General features: G+C 42.2%; 1 long non-coding RNA gene across 1 annotated transcript; it reads right to left on the reverse strand.

Moving 5' to 3' along the window:
• Nucleotides 1-7,967: 7,967 nt before the first annotated feature.
• LOC134480741 (uncharacterized) lies at nucleotides 7,968-25,744 on the reverse strand. The gene is made up of 2 exons (XR_010055500.1): nucleotides 25,469-25,744; nucleotides 7,968-9,136 (listed from the first exon to the last, which is right to left on the reverse strand). It is a non-coding gene; the product is annotated as an uncharacterized LOC134480741 (long non-coding RNA).
• Between the last annotated feature and the right edge of the window lie 1,339 nt (nucleotides 25,745-27,083).

The raw sequence follows: 27,083 nt of genomic DNA on the forward strand, positions 1-27,083 counted from the left end.
CTGCCAGGGCAACAGCTAAGGCACCCTTCCAAATAACTGCAGCAGCTGGAAACCCCAAGGAATCCAGCAGAATTGGGACACATCTCCAGCCCCACCCTTTGCATGGGCCTTTGCCTCCTGCTGGGGAAGATCAACAGCTTGTCTGCTCCTCTCAAGACTCTATAACCTGAAGGCCTCCCAGGAAGTCTGCTATAGCCAATGCCACGGGTCTCCCAGGAGACCTGCAGTAACCCAAGAACACAGCAACACAGGAGGCAAACTCCAGACAGAGCCACTCAGGCCCGTTAACACCAGAGATAACCAGATGGTAAGAGGCAAGCACAAGATCATAAGCAACAGAAATCAATATACTTTGGCACCATCAGAACCTAGTTCTCTCAATACAGCAAGCCATGGATACACCAACACACCTGAATGTCAGATACTATTTTATGTCAGGAAGATAAGAGTCCTTTAAGAAGGATATACTTAGCTCACTGAAAGAAATACAGGAAGACACAAACAGGTGGAAAAATTAAACAAAATGGTCCAAGACCTAAAAATGGAAGTAGAAACACTAAAGAATACACAAACAGTGGCAACCCTGGAAATGAAAAACCAAGGAAAGAGGTCAGGAACTACAGATACAAGCATCAACAAGAGAATACAAGAGATAGAAGAGAGAATCTCAAGCATAGAAGATACCTTAGAAGATACTGACACAGCAGTCAAAGAAATTTTCAAAACATAAATTCCTAACCCAAAACATTAATGAAATCCAGGACACAACACAATAAAAATACCAAAGCTTAGAATAATAGGAATAAAAGAGTGAAGATTCCCAGATCAAAGGACCAGAAAATGTCTTCAACAAAATTAGAGAAGAAAACTTCCTCAACCTAAAGAAGGACATGGTCATAAATGTACAAGAAACCTATAGAACACCAAATAGATTGGACCAGAAAAGAAAATCCTCTCATCACATAATAAAACACTAAATGCACAGAACAAAGAAAGAATATTAAAATCTGTAAGGGAAAGAAGGCCAAGTAACATATAAAGGCAGACCTATCAGAATTACACCAGACTTCTCAACAGAGACCCTAAAAGTCATATAGATCCTAAGAGAACACAAATATCAGACTATGCTACTATAACCTGCAATACTCTTAACCATCATAGATGGAGAAACCAAAATATTTCATGACAAAACCAAATTTAAACATTATCTATCTACCAATCCATCCCTACAGAAGATTCTTGAAGAAAATCCCAGCACAAGGAGGATACTTACACAAAAGAAAAAACACTGTATTAATCATCTTACAACAAAACCAAAAGGAGAGACTCACATACACAAAATGCTACCTACAACAACAATCATAAAAGGAACTAACAGTCATCTGTCTTTAGTATCTCTCAATATCAATAGAGTCAATTTCCCAATAAAAAACATAAGCTAAGAGACTGGATATGCAAGAAGGATCCAGGATCCAGCATTTTGTTGTATGCAAACACACACACACACACACACACACACACACACACACACACACACTACCTCAGAGTAAAAGGTTGGAAAAAAATCTTTCAAGCAAACAGTACCAAGAAACAACTGGGAGTTACCATTTTATTGTCCAATAGAATAGACTTTGAACCAAAAGTTATCAAGCAAAATGGGGAAGAACACTTCATCAAAGGAAAAATCCACAAAAGAAAGTCTCAGTTCTGTGCCACGGACCACTCAGATGGAGGACACCGCAGGAGAAGGAGGGCTCTGGTACTCAGGAAGGCACAGGTTCGGCGCAATGACAGACAGACACAACACAATCAGGGAGGTTTGAATCTGCTGTGATTTTACTGAAGTCTGCTTTGTGGTTATATACAATGCTTGAACAGAAACTAATTTTTTTGACCCCTTGCCAGGTTACACTCAAACAATAACCAAGAAAAAGTTTAACAGTTTACATGAAGTTCAGAACAGAAAGCAAGACAGGAAGTAAATTTTCCTGAGAATCAGACTGGTGCCAGAAGGTGGTCATAAACCTCATTTACCTCAATCTCTAAATATCATCTCTCAGATAACAGGACAGCCAGCTGTAAGGAATCTTTAGTCTTTTACTCTCTATTAGCCAAAATTTATGTAATTGTCTTTATAAAGGATAAATTTAAAGGATAGTTCCTTTTGATAGTAGGCAAGCATGGGGACATGATCTGGCCAAGCGTTCTATAAAATTTAAAGAATATAGTACTCTCTTTCCATCAATATTAACCCATCTATTACCTTTTTCATCATGTGTCCATGTGTAGGGCAATGGCTCTGCAGCGGTCCTGTATCTACTCAGGCTGTTTTTACCTAAAGGGGCGGCCCACCACCTTCCTCTAATTAAATAATGTTTTCTTCCATGTAACTACTTGATAGAATTCATAAATGTTTGGATTTTTATAATTGACAGGACTTTCCCCTCTAATAGCTAGCGCCTTAATTCTTTCACTATCTAGGAGATCTGGATTTCCACAGTTAATTCTTCCTGTTGTAAGTTATTGATCACATCTCTTAGAGTTTCATTCTGATTCTACTTAATTTTTGCTAGTGCTTTCAAAAGAGGCATGATCCTTAAAGACCAAATCAGGTCCCGATGTTGCTATTAGTAGAGTAGAGAAAGAAACAAAAGAGCCAGTGTGTAACTCCCGATCTTACCAATTCCAATCAGCTTGGCAGAAAGTCAAGAAGGAAGTGGCCAAGTGTCTCCAGGAGACCACGTTCTGAGGAACACATGTCTCTGGCCTGCTGACATGATTGTTTCATGTCCGACAGACTGCACTGGAGCTGGCGCAGCAATTCTGAACATCTATGCCCAAATGCAAGGGAAACCATATTCATAACAAAAACTTTACTAAGGCTCAAAACACACATTGAATCCCACACAATAATAGTGGGAGACTTCAACACTCCACTTTCACCAATGGACAGATCATTGAAACAGAAACTAAACAAAGACACACTGAAACTAATAGAAGTTGTGAATAAAATAGGTTTAGACAAATACAGAGCATTTAACCCTAAAAAAGAGAATATATCTTCTTCTCAGCACATCATAGTACCATCTCCAAATCTGACCATATAATCTGTCACAACACAAGCTTCAACAGATAAAAACGTTTGAAATAATACCGTGCACCCTATCAGATCACCGTGGACTAAGGATAGATTCCAATAACAACAAAAACAACAGAAAACCCACACACCAATGGAAACTGAACAGCTCTCCACTCACTGATAACTTGGTCTGGGAAGAAATAAAAACTAAAACCTTTTTAGAAACTAAAATGAAGGCACAACATACACAAACTTATGGGACACAATGAAAGCAGTGTTAGGAGGAAAAATCATAACATTAAGTGCCCTTGTAAAGAAATTGGAGAGATCATACAGCAGCAACTTAACAGCACACTGGAAAGTCCTAGAACAAAAAGAAGCAAATACACCCAAAAGTAGTAGATGGCAGGAAATAGTCAAAGTCATGGCTGAAATCAACCAAATAGAAACAGAGAGACCACAGGACAGACTGCCACCTCTGCATAGCTGTGCTCACATCCTTGATCCAAGGGGAAACTGCACAGTGCCTCTGGACACAGGGATATAGGAACAGACAGCCACCTGTACCCACGGTTCTGGTCTGCGCCCAGGACCCAACTGAACTGGACAAACAGCTCCCTGCACCCAAATCCTGTGGAGGGGGAGGGGAGAGCTAGATACTCAGAAGTGTGGATACTCCTGAGAAGTCAGAGGAGACTACCCTTTGCCTACAGTCCAGACCCAAGAGGGAATTGTATAGTGCCAACTGTGCCCGCTGGATACAAGGACCTAGGAGCAATCAGGGGCAGGACCCTTTGATTACTGCCCACACCTAGAGCTGGAAGACAGTCTCCAGAAACACTGACACCTGAGAGCAGAGGTAAGACACACTTTTCTGCTACCAAGTGACCCGCCTGGTGGATTCAGAACACACAGAGGCAGAAGTCCTCTGGATCAGGGCACTTCCTGTTTCTGGCTCTGCCCAGAAGTGAACTGATACCATCCCACAGGTCCCTGCACAAAAATCCCATGGGGAAGAGAACTGACACACAGGAGTGCAGACATCCTGAGACCGCAGGACAGACTGCTACTTCTGCACAACTCTGCCCACAGCCCTGGTAGAAGAGGAAACTGCACAGTGCCTCTGGAGGCAGGGATATAGGAACAGACAGCTGCCGGTACCCGTGTTTCTGGTCTGTACCCAGGACTGAACTGAACTGGCCAAACAGTTCCCTGCACCCAAACCCCATGGGGGAGAGAGCTGGACCCTCAGAAGTGTGGATACTCCTGAGAAGTCAGAGGAGACTACCCTCTGCCCACAGTCCTGACCCAAGAGGGAATCACATAGTGCCAACTGGGCTCACTGGGTTCAAGAACCTAGGAGCAATCAGGGGCAGAACCCTTTGATTCCTGCCCATTCCTAGAGCTGGAAGACAGTCTCCAGGAGCACCAACACACCTGAAATCAGAACATCTGTTCCTAGGAAAGGCTGAAAGAAAACAGGGAAACAGTTCTACAGGAGTGCTGACACAGAGGCCTACAGCAGGGTCAAGTCACTCCCAGAAACAGGAAGACAAGCAAACACCAGAGACAACCCAATGGCTAGAGGCAAGCGCAGGAACCTAAGCAACAGACACCAAGACTACTTGGCATCATCAGAGCCCAGTTCTCCCACCAAAGAAAGTACCGGATATCCAAACACACCAGAAAAGCAAGATTTAGATTTAAAAATCACAGTTTTTGATAATGATGGAGGACTTTAAGAAAGACATAAAGAACTGCCTTAAAGAAATGCAGGAAAACACAAATAAACATGTAGAAGCCCTTAGAGAGGAAACACAAAAATCCCTGAAAGAATTACAGGAAAACACAACCAAACAGGTAAAGAAATTGAAAATGGAAATAGAAACAATAACAAAAGCACAAAGGGAGACCACCCTGGATACAGAAAACCTAATGAAGAGAAAAGGAGTCGTAGATACAAACATCACCAGTAGAATACAAGAGATAGAAGAGAGAATCTCAAGGGCAGAAGATACCATAGAAATCATCGACACAACTGTCAAAGACAATGTAAGATGCAAAAAGTTCTTAACCCAAAACATACAGGAAATCCAGGACACAATGAGAAGATCAAACCTAAGGATAATAGGTATAGGAGAAAGTGAAGACTCCCAACTGAAAGAACCAGTAAATATATTCAACAAAATCATAGAAGAAAACTTCCCTAACCTAAAGAAAGAGATGCCCATAAACATGCAATAAGCCTACAGAACTCCAAATAGATTGGACCAGAAGAGAAACTCCTCCCGTCACATAATAGTCAAAACACCAAACACACAAAATAAAGAAAGAATATTAAAAGCAGTAAGGTAAAAAGGTCAAATAACATATAAAGGCAAACCTATCAGAATTACACCAGACTTCTCGCCAGAGACTATGAAAGCCAGAAGATCCTGGACAGATGTCATACAGACCCTAAGAGAACACAAATGCCAGCCCAAGTTACTGTATCCAGCAAAACTCTCAATTAACATAGATTGAGAAACCAAGATATTCCATGACAAAATCAAATTTACGCAATATCTTTCCACCAATCCAGGCCTACAAGAGATAATAGATGGAAAACTCCAACACAAGGAGAGAAACTATACCTTACAGAAAGCAAGAATATAATTTCCTTGCAATGAAACCAAAAGAGATACAAACAAACATAATTCCACCTCCAACAATGAAAATAACAGGAAGCAGAAGGACACTTCATATTCATCAAAGGAAAAAGCCAACAAAATGAACTCTCAATCCTAAATATCTATGCTCCAAATGCAAGGGCACCTATATTCATAAATAAACCTTAAAAGCTCATAATAAAGCTTATAAAGCTCAAAGCACATATTGCACCTTACATCATAATAGTAGGAGATTTCAACACCCCACTCTCATCAATGGACAGATCATGGAAACAGAAATTAAGCAGAGACATAGAGAAACTAACAGAAGTTATAACCAAATGGATTTAACAGATATTTATAGAACATTCCACCCTAAAAAGAAGGATATACCTTCTTCTCAGCACCTCATGGAACCTTCTCCAAAATTGACCAAAACAGGCCTCAACAGATACAGGAAGATAAAAATAATCCCATGCATCCTATCAGAACAGCATGCACTAAAACTGGTCTTCAATAACAACAATTATGAGAGAAAGCCCACAAGTTGAATAATGCTCTACTCAATGACAATTTGGTCAAGGAAGAAATAAAGAAAGAAATCAAAGACTTCTTAGAATTTAATGAAAATGAAGATACAACATTCCAAAACATATGGGACACAATGAAACCAGTACTAAGAGGAAAACTCATAGCTCTGAGTGCCTGCAAAAAGAAACACAACAGAGCATATGTCACCAGCATAAGAGCTCAGCTAAAAGCTTTACAACAAAAAGAAATAAATAAACCCAGGAGGAGTAGAAGGCAGGAAATAATCAAACTCAGGGATGAAATCAACCAAGTAGAAATGAAAAGGACTATACAAAGAATCAACAAAACCAGAGTTGGTTCTTTGAGAAAAACAACAAGATAGATAAACCGTTAGCCAGACTAGCCAGCAGTAACAGAGAGGTTATCCAAATTAACAAAATCAGAAATGAAAAGGGAGATAACAGAATCTGAAGAAATTTTAAAAAATCATCAGATCCTACTACAAAAGCCTATATTCAACAAAACTGGAAAATCTGGAGGAAATGGACAATTTTCTAGACAGATACCAGGTATCAAAGTTAAATCAGGAACAAATAAACATCTAAACAGCCCCATAACTCCTAAAGAAATAGAAGCAGTTATTAAAAGTCTCCCAACCAAAAAGAGCCCAGGTCCAGATGGGTTTAATGCAGAATTCTATCAGACCTTCATAGAAGGTTGAAGCAAAAGGCTTTTAAGTTCAATATCAGCCTAGGCTTCCCAAGAAACAAGGAATATGGTCCAAGGACTAACAAATATAAAGCCCTGCCCACATGTAGCTACCTGGTGACTGCAATGCTCACATTGTTAACACAAGCACTGGGCTGGCCATCTCCAAGGGCCAGACGCTTCAAGGTATTTTCAGATTCAATCCTGGTGTCCCCTCTGGTGGACCCTCCTATGAGTTCCCTTTACAAAGGAAGACACACTAAGGCCATAGCTAAGATCAATTTCTCTAGAAGTGAGACTATCTGTAGGTAGGTACAAGGTGTCAGCTTTCCATGTCTTCCACCATGTAGGTGTCTCAAAACATTATTAGTGTCTCAATGCCATGCTAGTGAGAAATGCAGGCTTGTGAGTCAGAAAGCCTGGCTTCAGCATATCAGTGAAATGTTGCCAGGGTAGGATCTGAAATTCAGTTTCTTAATCTGTACAAAGATCAGAGTCAGGCATGGCAGCACGTGCTTATAATCCTAGCAGAGTCAGGAAGCCCCTGGGTTCAAGGATAGCCAGGGCTACGAACTGAGATCCTGCCTCAAATCTTAACACCCCAAAGCTAAGGGTGGTGGTACTTGTAATCTCAGCCTTCGGAGGCAATGACATGCTGATCCCGGGAGCTCACTGTCCACCCAGCCTATTCTTGGTGAGTTCCAGTCCAGGAAGAGATTCCAGCGTTCACAGGACCAGGGAGCAGCTCTGCGGGGCCTGAGAGACCCATGGAGGCTCTGAGGAGAGACGCTGTGCCTGAGGAGGAGTGTGCAGAGTCACGGAGGGCAGAGAGTTGTGCAGCGGCCTGGAGTGAACCGGGAGCTCCCAGATGTCCTACCCAAGACCAACCTCACTCTGGGCAACAATAGGGTATCTGAGTAGAGTCTTAGCCATATCCAGTACTTGTGGTGTTTCGGGAACCAGAAACCTTGCACCAGGCCAATGTCTCATTGTAATCAGTATTTTCATGTAAAGCTGTTTGGGCCAACACACACACACACACACACACACACACACACACACACACACACACACACACACACATTGTGTGACACACTGCAGTTTGTAATGACACCTTGAATGAATAAATGGGAGCTAGAGAGGCTGAGCTGAGAGGAGCAGTGCTTGCCTGAGGTGGGGAGAGGCAGAACAAGGGATAGGCAGCTGGCGGTGGGTGGGCAGGGCAGTGACAAGTGTAGGAGTGCAGCTGTGAAGAACTGGGGTGAGGGGTAAGGGGTGAGGACTGAGGGGTGGGGGAGCAGTATGTCAAGTAAGGACAGCAGGGTGGTGTGCAACAGCAGCCTGGAGCTTACTCAGGCTCCACCCCTGAACTCACTGCCAAGCCACATGATCATCCCGACTAAGCAATGCAGGCATGTCCAAGATGGGGACAACTCTAAAAGCCTCCTCAAAAAGCCTTTAAGGTTGGTGATGCCACCACAGCCATGTTGGTGTCCATGATTCATGCTAATATCCATGGTTTGTGATGCTGTTGAAGGTCACGTGCATATCCATGGTCTGTGCTGCTGATGGAGGCCATGTTGGTATCTGGGGTCCATGCTGTATGCTGTCTATGCTGCTCCATGCTGCCACGTGTTGAGGTCAGTGTTCCCAGCTGCTTACAGAGGCTGTTGTCTGTGGTCTATGCTGCCGCAGGAAACCATGTGGAAGTCCATGATCTGTGCAGCTGCCGGCTTCTATGGACTAGGAAGCTTCTTTTGCAGTGGTATCTATGACTGTGGACTTGTAGTTGAGAATGAGAAACATGTGACCACACATGTGATGATCCCCCCAAGAAAAAAGAAAAAAAAGAAGCAATCTAGATAGGATGCCTTTGAAGAGAGTCCTTAAAAACCGGTGACCAATTGGCTAAAGTGTAGCTGTTCACAATTGATGGCTTCAGAGGGAATGGGGAAGGACTCAGAGGAGAATGGGAAGGACTCAGAGGGGAGTGGGGAAGGACTCAGGGGTGTGGGGAAGGACTTAGAAGGGGGTGGGGAAGGACTAAGTTATCTTTAAGTGGCTGGCCACTGGGAGCTTGACCATACTCCAGTGAGTATATTGGCAACACAAATTGGTCTTGCTGTATTTTTTCTTTTTGCAGGGAGGGCACAAGGGTAGGAGGGTAGACCTAGGAAGGAATGAGAATTGAGTATGATTGGGATAGATTGTATGAAATTCCCAATAATCAATAAAAATATTATGTTGGGAAAAAAAGAATTTAAAGGTAAATAACACCGAAGGCCATCTGACCTACACACACATACACTCACACACACACACACACACACACACATTCATACCTCTCCCAAAGAGCCGTCCCCCAATTTTAACATTTGTAAGTCCTAGCTATTCTCAAATATTCTGATTTGTGTTTCTTTGGTATCTGAAAGATGATTAGTCTATTTTCACCCACGTTGAAGTTAACCTTGACCATATGTTGCCCCCACTGGTATAAAAATGAAAGCGATTTCTTGTTATTAGGTAGAGGTTTACACAACATTAGAATAGTTCATATTCATGTGTGCTGTGTTCATGTGCTGTGGCTATAACAGAAGACCACAGGACAGAGGCATAATGTCAGATCCAGTGAGAGCTGAGCTCACCCTCCCACCACTTTAGAAGAAACAGACATGTGATGAAGCCTTATTCCATCAAACAGGGTAATGTCATAACAGCTCTTAAGTGTTCTCTACCTCCTACAATGATAAATGTCACCATGAGGTTTTGGAGGGACATTAAAAACATAGCAGCCTGCTCTTTTGTACCCAGAGTTGTCCTCTGACCACACAGACAGACAGACAGACACAGACACAGACACACACACACACACACACACACACACACACACACATACTGCCACACCTCCCACCACTGAATAGTCCCTCTCAGAATCACAGATGAACGCCACCTCTCCTTCAGCTTCCGAGTGTCACTAGACAATCAGTAAGAGTTGGAAATAAACCTTTGCATTTGAAGCTTTGGGGGTTTGTTACCACATGGCCTATCCTGACCATAGTATTATTTGTTGAAGAAAAAGACACACATAGAAAACTATACCCAAATGTGCCTGACCTTTTCTATGCATATGATAGACTAGTTATAAAACAACCAATGGAACAAACAAAAGACCCCAGACAATATAAGATGTTAAGAATGGTGTACAGAAGCCAGAATATGTCTGTACTGACTCTTAGAATATAGAATGGTATGATAACTTATAAAAATGTACAGTTTATTTAAAAGTTAAATGTAAGTTAATTATACAATCTGATAACTTTGCTCCAAGGATTCTATCCAGGATTGGAAACATATGCATGCAAAAAATACTTGGAGGCAAATATTAACAACAACATTACTTATAATAGCTAATCAGTTGAAGTGATCCAAAATGTCTATCAGTTTGTGAATGGATACACAAAATGTGGTACATCTATCCAATGGAATATTACTCAATTACAATAAAAAGAATTAAAATACTGATGTATTCTACTCTATGAATCAGACTCAAAAACACCATAGCAAGTGAATAAACCCACATGGACACAAAATACTATAGGTTGCATAATCAAATCTCTATGGAAACATGAGATGGAAACATGACAAACATGTAGAGGGAGGGCAATAGCTGCCTGGAGCTGACATGGGGTTGTGAGACTGACAAGAGCTGTAAGGGAGCTCCCAGAGGTGGAGGCACAGTCTAAGACTGGACTATGACAAGCGTTGCAAAACTATGTTGTTGTTTGCTCTAGAGTTATCTGTATTTTGATGCTAATTCCACTGCCCCAAGGACAGCTGCCTAGTCACAAACTCAGGACTCAGGTGACTTCAGTAAAACCTTCAGCCCATTGAATTTGCAAAATACAGGTGAGGGGCAGGTACAGGATAGGAGGAGGCCTGTCGTTGGAGGAGAAGGAAGGATGGGCGGGAGAGAAGTTTGAAGGAAGAGGAGGAGACTGGAATGGAAAGGAGGAAGAGACAGGAGGGAGAGGAAGAGAAGCCATGGCAGGTGACGTTAAGATTATGCTCTGTGTGTTTACAGGTTGTTATTAATGTTCTTAAGGGATGGATGGTACTGGATTTTGTATGTTTAGGTTGGCAATTATATCTTACCAATTGGGTCAAAGATTATTGTTGTGTGTTCTTTTATGTGACGGTTTGAGTATAGGAATGTGTGCGGCAGCAAGAGACACTGGGCCGACCCAGAGTTGGGATGTGTTTCCACTGAGATATCTAGGCACTGCAGTGTGACCTACTGGGGATAAAAGACAACCCTACTTTTTTTATTTTTTATATTTTTACAACAACAGATGGTGAACCGACCTATGGGCAAGAATCCACTAGTAATCCTAAGAGTTGAGAGAAAGTTTTATTTTCTACGTAAGAGGAGGCTGGCGCCATGTTAAGTCATGTGATCTCTCAAGGGGGTGGGGCGGAATTTAAAGAAACAGGGAAGTAGCTTGGGCTGGCAGGTTGTAGATCCCCTGCTGTGTGATAAGTAATGGCAGATGAGAGTGTTGGAGATAAAAAAGCTGCTTTTTAAAGAAAGATGTTTAGAAAGTCTTTCAGAATACTCATATTCCTTCTAACATGGGCTCCATGGGAATTTTGGGTTGAAATCCTAGTTACACAAGCTACTTCTTAATGACAGGTATTATTGGAAGGTGATTAAGTTTGTTTTTAGAAAGAAGAGAGTAAAAAGATTACCTGAATCATGTGGGGATTTTCACCCATGGTTCAGAACTTAGATAGGGAAAAATTAGTCACTAACTCCAAGTAGAGAGTTGTAATAAATTTCTGTAACACCAGGCAGAGTGAATGCAGACATATATTATAGAAGTTATTAAGGTTAAATAAAAATCTGTGGCTCCGGATAGAGAGCTTAACAGACAGATATATTTTGGGCTAAAGTTCTGATTTTAAGTTGCTTATTGGTATTAGAATTGATAAAAGGTGTTTAGTTTGTTTTATGAATTACTCTGCTAAAGGCCATATGGCTCGTTGATGCCAGCTAGTGATGTTTTGTTCTTACTTTTGATATTTACAACAGGAAGCTCAGATTCTCTTAACGTGAGCTTGAAAGATCCCACGCAGAGAGACCCTTACTCAAGTCTTGGGAAATCGCGGATCCCAGACACAGAGAGACCATTTTGGATGTAATAAGCAAAGGCGAGGTTTATTACAGAGACCTATTACAGAGATCTCCGGGCCGACACATATCCCACGCAGGAGACAGAGGTGTCGACCCAGAGAGGCTGGGAGAAAGAGTATTTAAAGGCAGAGGCTGTGAGCACCAGGGGGTGGGGGGATGTCAAAGGGGAATGCACCACAAGTTACAGGATTGTTTTATGGCTCCAGGAGATAAGGGGACGCTAGAAGGTTTTATGGCCCCCTGGTTCCTGGAACAGAGCTACTAAATCAGGAGAAGGGTAGGGTCTTCAGGTCCTCATTATTTTTAAAAGTTTGTCAAAATTGATGGAGCATCTGTATTTGAAACACCTCTGGTTAGGCTTGGGCTGCCCGGTTTCTTGGAGTGCTCTCTGCAGGACACAATGGCTGGAAAGCACAAGTAGGGGCTTATCAGGGTCTGGAGGACATCTGGTTAAAGTATGACTCTGAGTAAGCTGGGGGGACGTCTTTGGATGGTTTATGGCTCAGTCCTCCATAGCCTGAGCTGGTTTTTGCATTCCTTTTCTTTATCTTTATGGCCTGCTATTCCTGGCGGTAGGGCTTAGCCCTGAGTTTGTGGCTTTTGGGGCTTACTCTTTTAATTTTATATTTTTAAACCTAGAATTTGTATAATTTTCTTTTCAAGCTCCACAGGAATTTTGGGTTCATTTCCTGATATCATAGAGTACAAAAGCCTATCAGGCTCATTGTTTAACTTACTTACTTCCATTTTTAAAAAAATGTTTAATCTTTATAATGGGTATAACTTTGAGTTTTATGGTTATATTATTACTCTGGGAGAGAGTGCAAGATATAAGCTTTTCTGGTTACAGACTAAGAAACACAGTATTTTGGGAGAAATATTTTGTCTTTGTGTTTTTAAAAAATGTGATTAGGCTCTGAAAACCTCACAAAGTCAGACTGATCAGATTTGATAGAGGTAGACCGCCTGAAAAAAGTGATTCAGGAGAAATCAAACAAAAAGATATCTCGATTCTAAACTTTTGTCTTGAGAGTTGTATTTTACAGAGTGTGCCTACTTGGATTCCTGGTCTCAAGGACTTTCAGCTGGGTCCAGTCAGGACACATCAGCTACAGCATTTGCTTCGTTCTTCCCACCCCCTACCCCCAAGGATATCTCAACACCTATGTACAGCTTGAAGAAGTTATGGAGGAGTCGCCCCAATTCCATGGACTTTTGGGGGGCTGAAAGCAGTTATTCTAAAGTTGTTTTTATGAGGAATTTAGAAATGGTTGTAATGTAACAGGGAGGAATTAACTATATTGAGTTATACAGTCATAATATCATTTGGTAACTAAGCTAAAATAATATCTTTGCTTTGGTATAGAATTTATTTGTCAAAAAGGTTTAAAAGTACAAGGTCGAGAGCCAGTCCTTCTAATGATGTCATTACAAACTTCTGAGTTGATTACACCTGTGAGTTAAGGGCCAAATAGCAAATTCATGGCTCTGAGTTTGTGAGAGTATTTTCAAGATAATATTAAGATATAAAGAGAACAGTAGAGATTGTCTTATATAGATAGATGTTTTTCAAAAACATCAGAAATCCACAAAATTTGAGATTTAAAGTTATTTATCTTTTGTTGAGACATATCTGCTCCTAACAGTTCCCCTTTGGTGGATTTAATGAAGAATTTGAACATTTCTACCTCCAGGTGAGGCAGTACTTTGTGGCTAGGCAGCCACTGGGCAGAACTGCCTGTTTCATCTGCAGACTAATACTGTCCAAAAAAGGACAAATTATGCAGAATAGTTGACTGATAAACTGCCAAGACAGGGTGATCAGCCCTTCAAAATCTGCATTTCAATAGTCTGTCAGTTGATTTTGGGCCAGAAGGCTGAAGACTTGAGCTCACATGTTGCTAACAGGGGACTGTGCTAGTGGAGATTTGTCTCTACAACCTCTCAGTTCTGCAAACTGTTTTAGGCTTCCTATGTGTATAGATATTTGGTCATTCTCAGATTTCTGACGTGGTTGAAGACTGGTAGTCTTGTAAACAACCCAAGCTATTTAGCATTGAGAAGGATAATAAATTTGAAAGGGTAGTTTTTCAGATGGCGTACCATCTCAAACCAGGATATAAGTCAGGTATAGAACTATACTTTAAGGATAGGTGACAAGGTGCTTTAGGTAATATGGACAAAATTAATGGACTGGGTATTGAGTGTATCTTATGTTTTATAAATTGTAGAATGGTAATAATAGTACTCAATTTTATATAAGTGAATAGGCCTTTTAACTGGACAAAAAGGGGAAAATGTTGTGGTTTGCCTTGGAATTATCTGTATTTTGATGCTAATTCCACTGCCCCAAGGACAGCTGCCTAGTCACATACTCAGAAATCAGCTGATGTCACCACAACCTTCTTCCCATTGAATTTGTAAAATACAGGTGAGGGACAGGTACAGGATAAAAGGAGGCCTGTCACTGGAGAAGAAGGAAGGATAGGCGGGAGAGAAGTTTGAAGGAAGAGGAGGAGACTGGAATGGAAAGGAGAAGACGGGGAGAGAGGGAGAGAAGCCATGGCAGGACAATGGATGCTGATGTTAAGATTCCACTCTGTGTATTTACAGGTTGTTATTAATGTTCTTAAGGGATGGATGGTACTGGGCTTTGTATGTTTAAGTGGGCAATTATATCTTATCAGTTGGGTCAAAGATTATTGTGTTGTGTGTTCTTTTAACTGACGGTTTGAGTGTAGGAAAGTGTGCAGCGGCAGGAGACACTGGGCCGCAGTGGAGTTGGGATGTGTTTTTGCCAAGATGTCTAGCAGATACCTTTTTTTATTTTTTATATTTTTACAACACCACCACCTAGGTTTTTTAGAGTTTGTTGTTGTTGTTGTTGTTTCTTGTTTTTTCCTTATTTTGGCCAGGTTATATCATAGCAACAGAAAGGAAGCTGGAACCAAGAATGGTCTTTAAATGCATGCACACAGGAACAGAGGGAGGAATGTAAAGTCAGAGACACACACAGCTGAGATGTCCGTGCAATACCACACAGGTACGGTTGGAATCAGCAGGCTGGCCAGGGGCTGTGGCTGGCCAGGGGCTGTGGCTGGCCAGGGGCTGTGGCTGGCTAGCATGCACAAGGTCCTGGGTTCAACCCCAGTGCCACAAAACAAAGTGAAACAACACAGTTCAGCAGGTAGCCCCCCATCCTAAAAGCTGCTCTCACCAGACACACTGACATGTTTTAAATGAAATACTGACAAATATAAAAACAAGAACAAGAGTTCCAGAAAAATTTGGATGTATTTTACCTGTCAAACAAAAGGGGACTGAAAAACAATGAGATTTAACAGCATCCACATTTAATGGGAAATGCAAAACAGTTAAAAGAAATAAGGCAAATGTAAAAAAAGACTTGACATGTTTAAATAGTATTTGTGATGGATATAAAATACTTACACATTAATATGAATGAACATTTAAAAGCTAAAAAGAGGAACCGCACCACTGGTCTGTGTACATACACACACACACACACACACACACACACACACACACACACACACACAGAGTCACATTCACACCACTGGGCTGTACACACCCACACCCACCAACACACACACCATTGGGGCACACATATATTCACACGCCCACAGCCACACCCACACACTCCAGAGACAAGCAAACACAAATGATAGACACGTGAAAAATGTATCCTTAGCAGCTGAAGACATTGCACACTGGATAATAAGACTGTGTGGCCTTAGAGGCAATGTGAGAAGCCAGGGTGAGACTGTGCTTAACAGGGATGCTGAGTCAGAAGCACTCTCATGACTGAGTGTGAGTTAATGAAACTGTGCATAGTGTATAGCACTTATTTATTGTATGTGCATGGCCACCGGAATGTGAAGGTGTATGTGTGGAGATCAGGGAACATGGGAGTTGGTCCTTTTTCCCAGCACATGTGTACTAGGGGTTGAATCAGGACCTTTAGCTTTGAGACTTTGTCTTTCCCTTCAGAGCCATCTTACTGGCCCAGTATAAAACCTTCTTGGGATCATACCTTTGTTTTGGAATTACCACTTACCCTGAGAAAGTGACCATTACTGTGCACAAAGTTGTATTGTAAAAAGATGCTCGTGTCATCTCTGTTTCCAGAAAAGCACAACCTGCAAGTGCAAACTCAACAGTATGGGACTGGTTGGGCTAGGACAAATGGCTCTGGCAATCAAGTGCCTAAGGTGAGTCACAGGCTGATGAGAGACAATGAGAGACATCACAAGGTAGATGACAGTCAAGGAATGACACCTGAACATGCATGCACATGAAAAAAATACAGTGATTTAAATCCAAGATTTAAAAACTTAACACTGGTAGATGCTCCTGCAGGGCCAGGGGCATCTGGCTGGTTGGGGGCAGGGGGCAGGGTTATGTCCTGGTTTACAGTGCTAGGCTGTATCAGGGCTTCTAGCCTTTCAGGAGAAGAACACCATACCACGAGATGAGATGCTGAGTACACACAATGAAAAGCTATGATGGGGTTGTAAGTTTCATCCTCTTTCCTTTCTCTATAGACCTTTGTCTGTATCTCAAGTTTGACAAGATAAAGTTATGTTTGTTATGACCAAGAAAGAAACCACGCACAGCTAGTAAATATCATAACGCTGTACTCTGTGAATCCCACCAGAACCTGGTGTCTGGATATTTCTTCTTCCTCCCAGGCTGCAGAGTTTTCCACCCTGTTGTTCCCTAATCCTCTCTGTATCCACACAGTCTTCCTGCCAGGGAGGCTTTCTCTTCTTCCAGTTCTGATCTATCCGTAGTAAATTCCCAAAAGTGCCCCACCCCCAATTCCCCCAAGAACACTGGCTGGAAAAGCAGTTTGCATATTTCCTGAAACAAAATTTCAGTAGCCCCAGAGGGAATGCTAAATTTGAGTTCTTGAGAAAAAGTAGACCTTCAGTGGTAGTCTTTTGCGATGTTTTTAATTTATTTTTACATGTATGAGTGTTTAATTACATGTATGACTATGTGTCATATGTGTGTGCTGTCCACAGAGGCAAGAGGACAAGAGGAGGGTATCATATCCCCTGGGACTGGACTTCCAGGCAGTTGTGAATGGCCACATGGGTGCTGGGAATTAAAGCTTGGTCCCCTAGAGAAGTAGCCAGTGCTCTTAACCACTGATATGATCCACTATGAGGATTTACCATGGGGACATTAATTCTCTTTCCTTTGACTTTCTTAGGATGTTTCATGTCCGTCTTGAATGTGAATTGCTGTTCACTCATTTATCCCAAATGATCCCTGAGAAAATGACTGAAATGTCGACATTTTCCAGGAAAGGACAGTTTCAGTGAGCCAAGCCTTCTTTAGTCTGTTTTCACGTTTTATTAAGATTTCAGATTCCCTCGCTATGATGTGTATTGAACCTTGATATATTTGAAATTTAATTTGAAATAAATTCAATTTTAAGTTTAATTCATTTTACTCTGAAATATGAAAGGAACAGAAAACATTGAAAAATACACTTTGAAAAATAGAGAAGATGCTCAAAAGTATCAAGAGGAATAAAAGAAACAGAAATTAGAGACAGGAGATGCTTTGATTTTAGTAGGTAGGGGCCAGCAAGATGGCTCAGTGGATAAAGGTGCTTGCCATCATATCTGGTGACCTGAGTTTGATCCCAGGGGCCACTTGGGGAAAGGTGAGAACTGACTCCCATAAGTTGTCCTCCACCCTTCACACATGCACAATGGAATGCACACACACATGTGCTCACACTTAGAAATAAAATATATATATAATAAAAAATTAAAAACTGTTTTAGTGGGTTAACAATACTTAATTGTAAAAATTATTTGTTTTTATTTTGCTATTTTTTGATTTAACATTATTTTAGGATTTAATTGAGGGCTTCACAATGCTACTACCTTTTAAAATATTCTTGAAAATTTTTATTAATCATGTATGTGGGCATGACATATGTCTATCACAACACTTGTGTGGAAGTCAGAAAACAACTTTGCAAGTTGGTTCTCTTCTTCAACATGTATGTGGATTCCTGTGATCCAGCTCAGGTTATCAGACAAGGCAAACACGTTTACCAACTCCTCGACCTCTTGTTTGGAGCAATGTTTACGGGGCGGGTATACAATGGCAGAGCACATGTCAAGCATTGTATAAATCCTGTGTTCTGTCTTCAGTAGGGAAGTCCAGAGAAGACCACAGAAAGTACAAAGTAATCAGGCATGGCGCCTCATGCCTCTAATGATGGAACTGGAGAGCTTAAGCCAGGAGAATTCCCACAGGTTTGAGGCTACAAAGAACAGTAACAAATAAAAAATAACAAGGTAGCATGCTATAAGGTCACTTGCTACATTCACTTTTAGCTGTCAGTCTCAATTGAGTCAACAGCCAGAAACCGCCTCTCAATTACAGATACTATTCCAATATTCCAATTAAAACCACATGCAGGGGCTGGAGAGATGGCTCAGTGGTTAAGAGCACTGACTGCTCTTCCAGAGGTCTTGAGTTCAAATCCCAGCAATCACATGGTGGCTCACAACCATCTGAATGGGATCTGATGCCCTCTTCTGGTGTGTCTGAAGACAGCTACAGTGTCCTCAAATGCATAAAATAAATAAATCTTAAAAAATAGTTGGTACTTTGCAGATTTCAGTATACTGATCATTTGGCAAATTGGGTTTCTGTAAATTAATTTTCTGTGACTTGATCATAAAATGAATTGACTAAGAGCTATATACCCAGCATATTATTTAATTTTCTTCTAGTAAACGTATGCTTTCTGTACTGTTGTCTCCCTTTTATGAATGAAAGCAATAGATGCTTTTATGGGTAAGGCTGTGGAAGCCCAGAGCTCATACTATAAACCTGACCATAGAACCAGATTCTAGGTCCGCAATCATTGAGTTACTGTAAGAGCTCTGGCTTCACCTTGGGCTTTTCTTTCTCCATGAAGCCTTTGCTGACCTACAGGACTAGACACAGGCCCTGTGTCCCAGCATATTTACTGCTCTGGAAGTGAGGAGTTGCCACTCTAGGTGTCGGCCTTGTCATGATATTGTGAGCTCCTTGAGCTACTCGGAGACGGAGGGAGAAGAGAGGAGGCCCAAGGAAGGGGCTTCTTAGTCTCTGCCTTTCTCATTTCCTCATTTTCCACAGGGAAATCACTCTGCAGTGCTTTGGCTCCGTCCATCCCTCCTCTAGCCTTGCAGGAATTTCTGGAAAGCTCTGTAGTAAGGTGCCAGGATTAGCATGGTAGGCAGTACAGAGCTGGTGTTTCTCACCTGTCTCCAAGCCAAGTGGGGACACTGTGGTCTGACTTGGGACTTCTCTGGGGATTTGGCTCAAGGCATCTTACAACTTCCTAGCAGATTATGAGGAAACCAAGTTGGGTCTGGATGGTTGTCACGGTGCACGTCTGTCATCACAACTCCAGCAGTCTGAGGGAGAGGGATTTCTGTGAGTTCTATGCAACGCTATCTCTAAAAACAAAACAAACAAACAAAAAGGCTGAGCTGGGGAAACAGTTATCAGACGAAGGTGCTTGTTGCCAAGTCTGATGACCTGCATTTGACACATGGCCAAAGGACAGAAGTTGTCTCTGACTTACACACATGAGGCATGCTGTGCCTCACAAAGACAAACACAAACACATAAATAATCACACCTTTAAAGTAAACAATATAAGTAAAAGGAAGATGAGGAGGGGCAAAAGCAAACCTGGATGGACTGTGAATTGTTACAATGCACCCTACACAGGTGCTTGTTGTTGGAGCCAGGGTCTGCCTTGGTTGTCTTGGCTCACTTGGAATGTGTAGCCCTTCTCCCTCAGTTGCTGAAGGACCAAACCACAGGCTTATACCTTCTCAAGGCGTATAATTCATAAATATCCTGACAGCAGTATCTGACGTTGAAATTTAAACAGAGATGCATCACTTAAATAAAGAGCTCCTCAAGGAGATAGAGAAATAGGGCATGTGTGGTGATGAGCTGCAGGGACTCCAGGAACTTGATGCAAACCCCCACACACTAACTGGCTGGGATGTAGCTCAATGGTAGGGCACTTGGCTAGCATGCTGAAACCTAGGCTTGTTCCTCAGCAACGCACACACCAAAATGTTAAAAAAATATTTGCTTATATGCCGCATTACAAAGGAACTTGACACCAACTTCATCCAACAATGTATGAGAAGTGTCCAGGACAACTTAATAAGAAAAACCAATTGAAGGCACAGAGATCCGAAAGGAGGGATAAAGAAAATAGCAAGGTGAAAATATGGAGATATATATATATATATATATATATATATATATATATATACACACACACATAATTAAGATTTAAGTTGTTATACATGGAATTTAACCACATTCCTAAATATCACATTCAAGTGAGAATCCTGATTGCATTTAACATGCTAAATCAGAAGAAATCAACAGTATCAGATAATGTAAAATAGCTTAAAATAATTTGAATATGGTGTATCTGTGATTCCTGCTTGAAAAAAATGATAAGGCTTTGTTAAGAGATGTTAAAGGAGGCTAAACAGGTAGAGAGACATTCTATGCTCATGAGTAGTGTGAAAACTGAATTTAGATTCAAGGTCATTGCAATTAAAGTCACAAGAAGGATCTTAAGGAGCTTGATAAAATGATTCTAAATTTTATTTGGGGTCCGGAGTCACTAGGACATTTTTGAAGAAAAACAAGAGAGAGCAGTCTGGCCCTACTGTATATTAGGACTACGAATGAAGCTTTAGCAAGTGAGACATCTGTTAGTGAGGGGAGAGCCAAGATGGCTCAGTGGGGAACCAGACCTGTTGCCAAGCACAATGACCTGGGTTTGATCCTCAGGAAGGACACGGTAGAAGGAGTGATACAATTTCAAAATGTATTGTTTATTTGTTTGCTTGTTTGCTTTCTTCTTTCCTTCCTCCTTCCTTCCCTCCTCATCTTCCTCCTCCCTCCTCCTCCTCCTCCTCTTCTTCCTCCTCCCCTTCTTCTAGAGGCCCAACCTCAAGATCACCTATAAAAGATGCTTGGCACGACTGTGAAGATGCTAGTATCAATTATGTGATACTCACTAACTTGAAATTGCTAGGCATAAACTAAACCTGATAATACCAGAGGACTGTGTTAGAAGCTTTTACAGATCCATTGACCCTCATAATATTTTTATTTACTGTCTTCTGGCCTCTACATGTATGCCATGGCAGGTTTGTGTGCACTTAAGAGCACACACACAAGATAATTAAATAAACATAAAGAGAACAAAAGACTACTATCTCATGCAAAAGAGAGCAAGCAGTAGTAAACATAATGCAGGTTGACGATGGATTGGCAGGGGGAGGAAGACAGGATGGACCATGGACATACACACAGATGGATATACACACGGAAGGATATACACATGGATGGATATACAAACAGACAGATATACACACGCATGGATATACACAGATGGATATACACATGGACAAATATACACATGGACAGATATACACACAGATGGATATACACACAGAAGGATATACACACAGAAGGATATACAGATGGATGGATATACACATGAATGGATATATACACGGATGGATATACACATGGATGGATATACACACAGATGGATATACATACATGAATGGATATACACACAGACAGATATATGCACAGGGTTGCATGTAGGTGATAGTCTTGTCAAGGCAGAGGAGTATGGTTCTGAATTATTAAAAAGCAACTAACTAAATTAAAGTAGGTCATGCTTGGACCAATAATGTGCTTCACTGAATCCAAGCATGTGATTACTGTTATTCTATGCCCTGGTGGCCAAATTAAAAATACAGTAAACATCAGAACCTGATGAAGCTTGCATGTAGACCAGATACTAAGCATTCTATTCAAAGAGACAGAACAACAGTTTGGAGTCCCCTACCAACAAAATAATAATAATGATTCCAGATCGCCTCTGAGGAATGCATTTCAAAGGTCCACCTCAGAATCTTTTTGTTTTAAATTCTCTTCCGTCTTAAAACCCTCTCTCCTACACCCAAGGGAAGCCAGTGAATGTCACAGAGACCTGTTACTCCTTTATTCTCCCACTGGTCAGGACACACATCCTTGTTCTTTCAGTCCTACAAGGAATTAATGTGAAATGAGGCCTTGCCCAATGGTTTGCCATAGAGTAGGATCAGTTTACAACTTCTATAATTCGTTTTCACAGCACAGAACCCTGTGAAGCACATCAGAACACTCTGTACTTTGGATCATTCCGAGGTAACCAGAGTTTGTTCAAAGTGTCAGGAATGTGCCAGTGTGAGTGCATCTTTACAATGTAACTTCTTAGATTCTTTAGGGCCTGGAAAATAATAATCACATCTTATCTCCACCATATTGGCTGTGTTCTACTATTCTGGCACACAGTAGACACCTTGGTATTTCTTGAACACTTGGCATGGTTTTCTAAGGAATAGTTTTGAAGACCCTGGTTTTAAGGAGAAAGCACTTGTTGAGTACCAGGGAGATGGCTCAGTTGGTAAAATGGTTGCTGTGTAAACCAAAGGGTCTGAGTTTGAGCTCAGAACCCAACCAATAAACCAATCAACCAACCAACCAACAAACAAACAAAACGAAACAAAACAAAACATCCCCAAATCCAAACCAGCACCACTGGGTGGGGGACAGCAAGGGGAGACAGGAGCTTGTTGGCAGATAGCCAGGCAAAGTGGTGAGCGTTATCTAAGCAATGATTAAAATTGACTTCTGGCTACCACTGACAGGTGTACAGACACACACACACACACACACACACACACACACGCAAACATACACAAACACAAACATACACACACAAGCATACACACACAAACACAAACATACACACACAAACACAAACATACACACACACAAACACAAACACACACACACACACACACACACACACACACACACACACACAAACTGACAGAGATTTGAAGACAAAGACAAGCCACTTACATGGGGCTGAAAATGTCTCTGCAGTTAAAAGCATGCATTGTTCTTGCAAAGGACTCAAGTTTGGGTTCCCAGCACCCAGATATTGGCACTCACAACCTCCTGAAATCCACATTCAGGAATCTGCTGCCCTCTTCTGGCCTCCTAGGCACCTATACTCACATATCCCCACATAGATACATATACATAGAATTAAAACTAAAATAAGCCTTTTTTCTAAGATGTGCATATATGTTAAAAGACAACCATAAGAACAGACAAGGGCTACATGGAAACTGTGGGGAAAATCAAAGAAATAATTAAGCCTTTGGAGTAAGGTGTGCCATCAAACTGAAAGCAGTAAAGCCCTTTCTCATAAGGCTAGCTGTCAGAAGCAGGTGTCCCCAAGAAAATACCTATTTAGAAAAAAAGAAAATGTCTGTTTACTATCCACTGAGAGTGTTTTAGAAGGCAGAAAAGCCCTACATATTTTTGAGAAGCTCATAAGCAAACCCATGTCTAGACACATGCTCATATTTTTCCAATCGAAGATATTTACATTAAAAAAAAAAAAAACAAAACCAAACCCTGGGCCACCCTGCCTCTGAGACTCTGTGGTCTGATTAACTCCACTTACCAAGATGCTTTTTTTTTTTTTTGCCACTTTAAGTGCATAAGTGTTCATTTCCCCCTGATTTAATCCAAGTGTCAGTAATTTTATGTGTGTTTTGCAAGCACAGGTGACAGCAGCCCTCTCAGGCTGTGGACTTGACTCAACTTGCTTTCACACTGGATCAAGAATGGGCTTCTCTGGCCTGTGGCTGCCTGGGGTGGGGAGGGGTGGGGGACACTCAAGGTGCCTCAGTTTTCCACTGCCACCTAAGATTTCTACCCACACCTTCTCCACCTTCTCCAGAGCCGTTGCCCATCCTTGCTCACCTGATCCCCCTGGCTTCCACCCCCTCCAGGCCAGTGAACAGGAAGTTGAGTAAAAATGAGCAGAGCACTCAGCAGCAAATACTCTGGAAGCCTTAACTTGGCACTCAGCACTGTGGTGTGGTCCCTTCACACTGGCCATCTTTTGTGTCTTCACTAAATACAAGGCAAACAAGGAGCCTCTGGGAGGTCACAATGAATGTACTATGTTGGGCAGCTGCTTTTTCCTCCACTAAATGTCTGTCTGTCTGTCTGCCTGTGTATCTATCTGAACCACTGGGTCATGGGCATGCCAGGAAAACACTAAGTTATATATTCACAACCCTCTCTTTACCTTTCCTTTTGAGATAGTCTCACTGGGTTGCCCAGGTTAGCCCTAAACATACTGTACAGTCCAGTTACTTTTTATTTTTCTTTAGTGGTTGGGATTGCAGGTCTGTGTCACCAGGCTTGGTTAACTATATTTCTTCTTTAAAAACAAAAAAACAACCACATTATGCTGTTGGAAGATTTAATCGGGTTCCTATGCAGTAAAGGTGCACAGAGCCAGGCGATGGTTTTGGTATATGTGCCATAGAACCGCTGCTGCTACGGTCACAAACCTTTCTACCTATTCTTTTTTTTTTTTTTTTTCCGGAGCTGGGGACCGAACCTTGCGCTTCCTAGGTAAGCGCTCTACCACTGAGCTAAATCCCGAGCCCCCCTTTCTACCTATTCTTGTTGTCTTTGCGGAGGTGGCCAATTTTTATCTTCAATCAGGAAACTTCCTGGTTTTGAGGGATGCAACTTCTCCTAGAAGCCCAGGGTTTAACATGGGGTTGCCGACAATATTAAGAAATCCGACCACTTCCTCTAAATACATTTCTCCCTTAAGGGAAAAATTCTCTCTGACCACCAGACTCAGGACTGTTGGTCTGACTCAGGCTTGACCTGGGGCGTACTGGAGCTCCGATAAGAGGCAGCGAGCCTGCCCTCCGTTTGTTCATTATGAGTCATGCTGCGAGTCAGGAATCTTTTCCTTTTTCTTTTGCTGCAAGTTAGGAATCTTCTTCTTTTCTTTTCCTCGCCCCACCTCACCCCGCTTTCCCATGTCATGCTTAGGCAAGAACCAGAGGCAGATACGCCCTGTCCAAAGCGTCACCATCCTGAGTCCAGTAACCCCAGCGTACTGTAAGACGCTCGACTCAATGAGGACCCCTACTGTCGAGATCCGGAAGGACAGTGTGGGCGCGGACGTCGGCTTTGAGCACTTCTCAAAGGCAGTGTTTGTTCCTCTCCGTGAAAATACAGGCACATTTCTATTCGTTTTGTTTTAGTTAGTGAAAATGCTAGGTTTCATCACGGCGTTTTCATACATATCACACTCCTTTGCTCACATTCACTCTCAATTACCTTCTCGTGTCTGTCCTTTTCCCCGCCACAGGTCTTCACCCTCGTCTACTGACATGCCACATATATTTATGATTTAAGAAGTCCAGATTCTTCATATGAGAGAAACAGTAATATTCGTCTCAGGCTGGCTACCGCTGCCTCCCCCTGAACCAACAGGAGTCTTCTTGGTGTCACAATGTACAATCCCTGGCTCTTGCCCGTAGTGCAGCAGTGACCGTCAGTGTGCAGTAACCAGGCAGGAGGCCCCAGAGCAGCCGCTGGATCCTTAGTACAGTCCCACCCTCATCTGCCCCACCCTCACCCGCCCCACTCTCGTGCCATCTATTTGTGACAAGTGTGGTCTGCGTCTCAGTTTTCAGCCTCTGTTCGCACTGGAGCAATTAATCATAGTTGCTTCCAGGATGAACCTTCCCCAAGCTGCAAGTCTCCCTCAGAGCTTCAGGCTGAGAGCCAATAGTTTTTACGAGTGTGAGGGCTGAGAAGACCCCGCTCGAAAATGCCCAAGCTGCAATTTTTTTAACCAGTGCTTTTTGGGCCCTGATCCCAAATTTCCCTTCCATGAGTCCTGATGGGAGTTTGAGGATTCTTCAACAAGAATGAGTGTCATGACCATGTCACTGTGCTGTGTGGATGTGTGGAAGCACAAGGCTCTGTTTTGAGACCCAGTCACCATAGCAACCCATCTGTCCCAGTTACAGTGCTCTCAGCACCACCAAAATGAAAATCCTCTCTGAGCTGCTGAATGTCGACTTTCAGTTTCCAGGGGACATTTCAACTTCATGTTTTCGGAAAGAGGTTTTAAGTAATAATAGTAAAATTATGAAGCTGGGTTACACATGTAAAGGGGTTCTAGGCTGATCCTTCCAACACCCACAGATCACAGAGCCACACAGCAGCGCTGTCACAAGGCAGCGGGCAGGAGAAAGCTCACTGTGGTTTACTGGGGCTTGCCAGTTCCATCCCAGGTTAGGGGTGACATAAAACACAAATGATGATCTTTAGAAGAGGCGGCTCAGAAAGGTTTTCTGTAGGTGTGACAAGCTAGAAACGCAAAATCCATCTTTATTTTTCTCTACCCAACCCCCTTCTCAAGTTTATTCAGTGTGTGTGTGTGTGTGTGTGTGTGTGTGTGTTTACATCCTGTGTATGCTTGTGTCATTGCATTCAAGCCATGTGAGCAACTTCAGCACGCGTGGCTCCTGTTTCGCAGTTCATGGCTCTTTGACCAGCACAGCTCAAGTCCCACCTGTTCCTGTGCTAATCTGGTCCAATGGGCCAAGTGTGCACCCCTACATCTGTCTGACAAGTCCTAGCCATTTCCCAACTCAGTTGCTGTGTGTTGGCTGGCCCCGTGTGGCTGTGACTTCTTCCTCTGATCTCTGGAGCCCTTTCATCTCTGCTGTGGCCTTCTGCCTGTGAATTCTCGTTGCTGCAGGACTGAGTGAGGCTTGATGACCTGGACTGTGTGGTACATCAGAAACAGGGCTCTTTGCCAGATGCAGAAAGCAGACTTGCCCTGCCATGCGTCCCACACTCTCTCCTCAGCAGCCACTGCATGCAGCTCTGCCCAGAAATAAAGCTGCACAGGGAGACAAGCCCTGACTAAGCAAGAGGT

This window comes from Rattus norvegicus, chromosome 10 (assembly GCF_036323735.1).
Source record: "Rattus norvegicus strain BN/NHsdMcwi chromosome 10, GRCr8, whole genome shotgun sequence".
Taxonomy (NCBI): domain Eukaryota; kingdom Metazoa; phylum Chordata; class Mammalia; order Rodentia; family Muridae; genus Rattus; species Rattus norvegicus.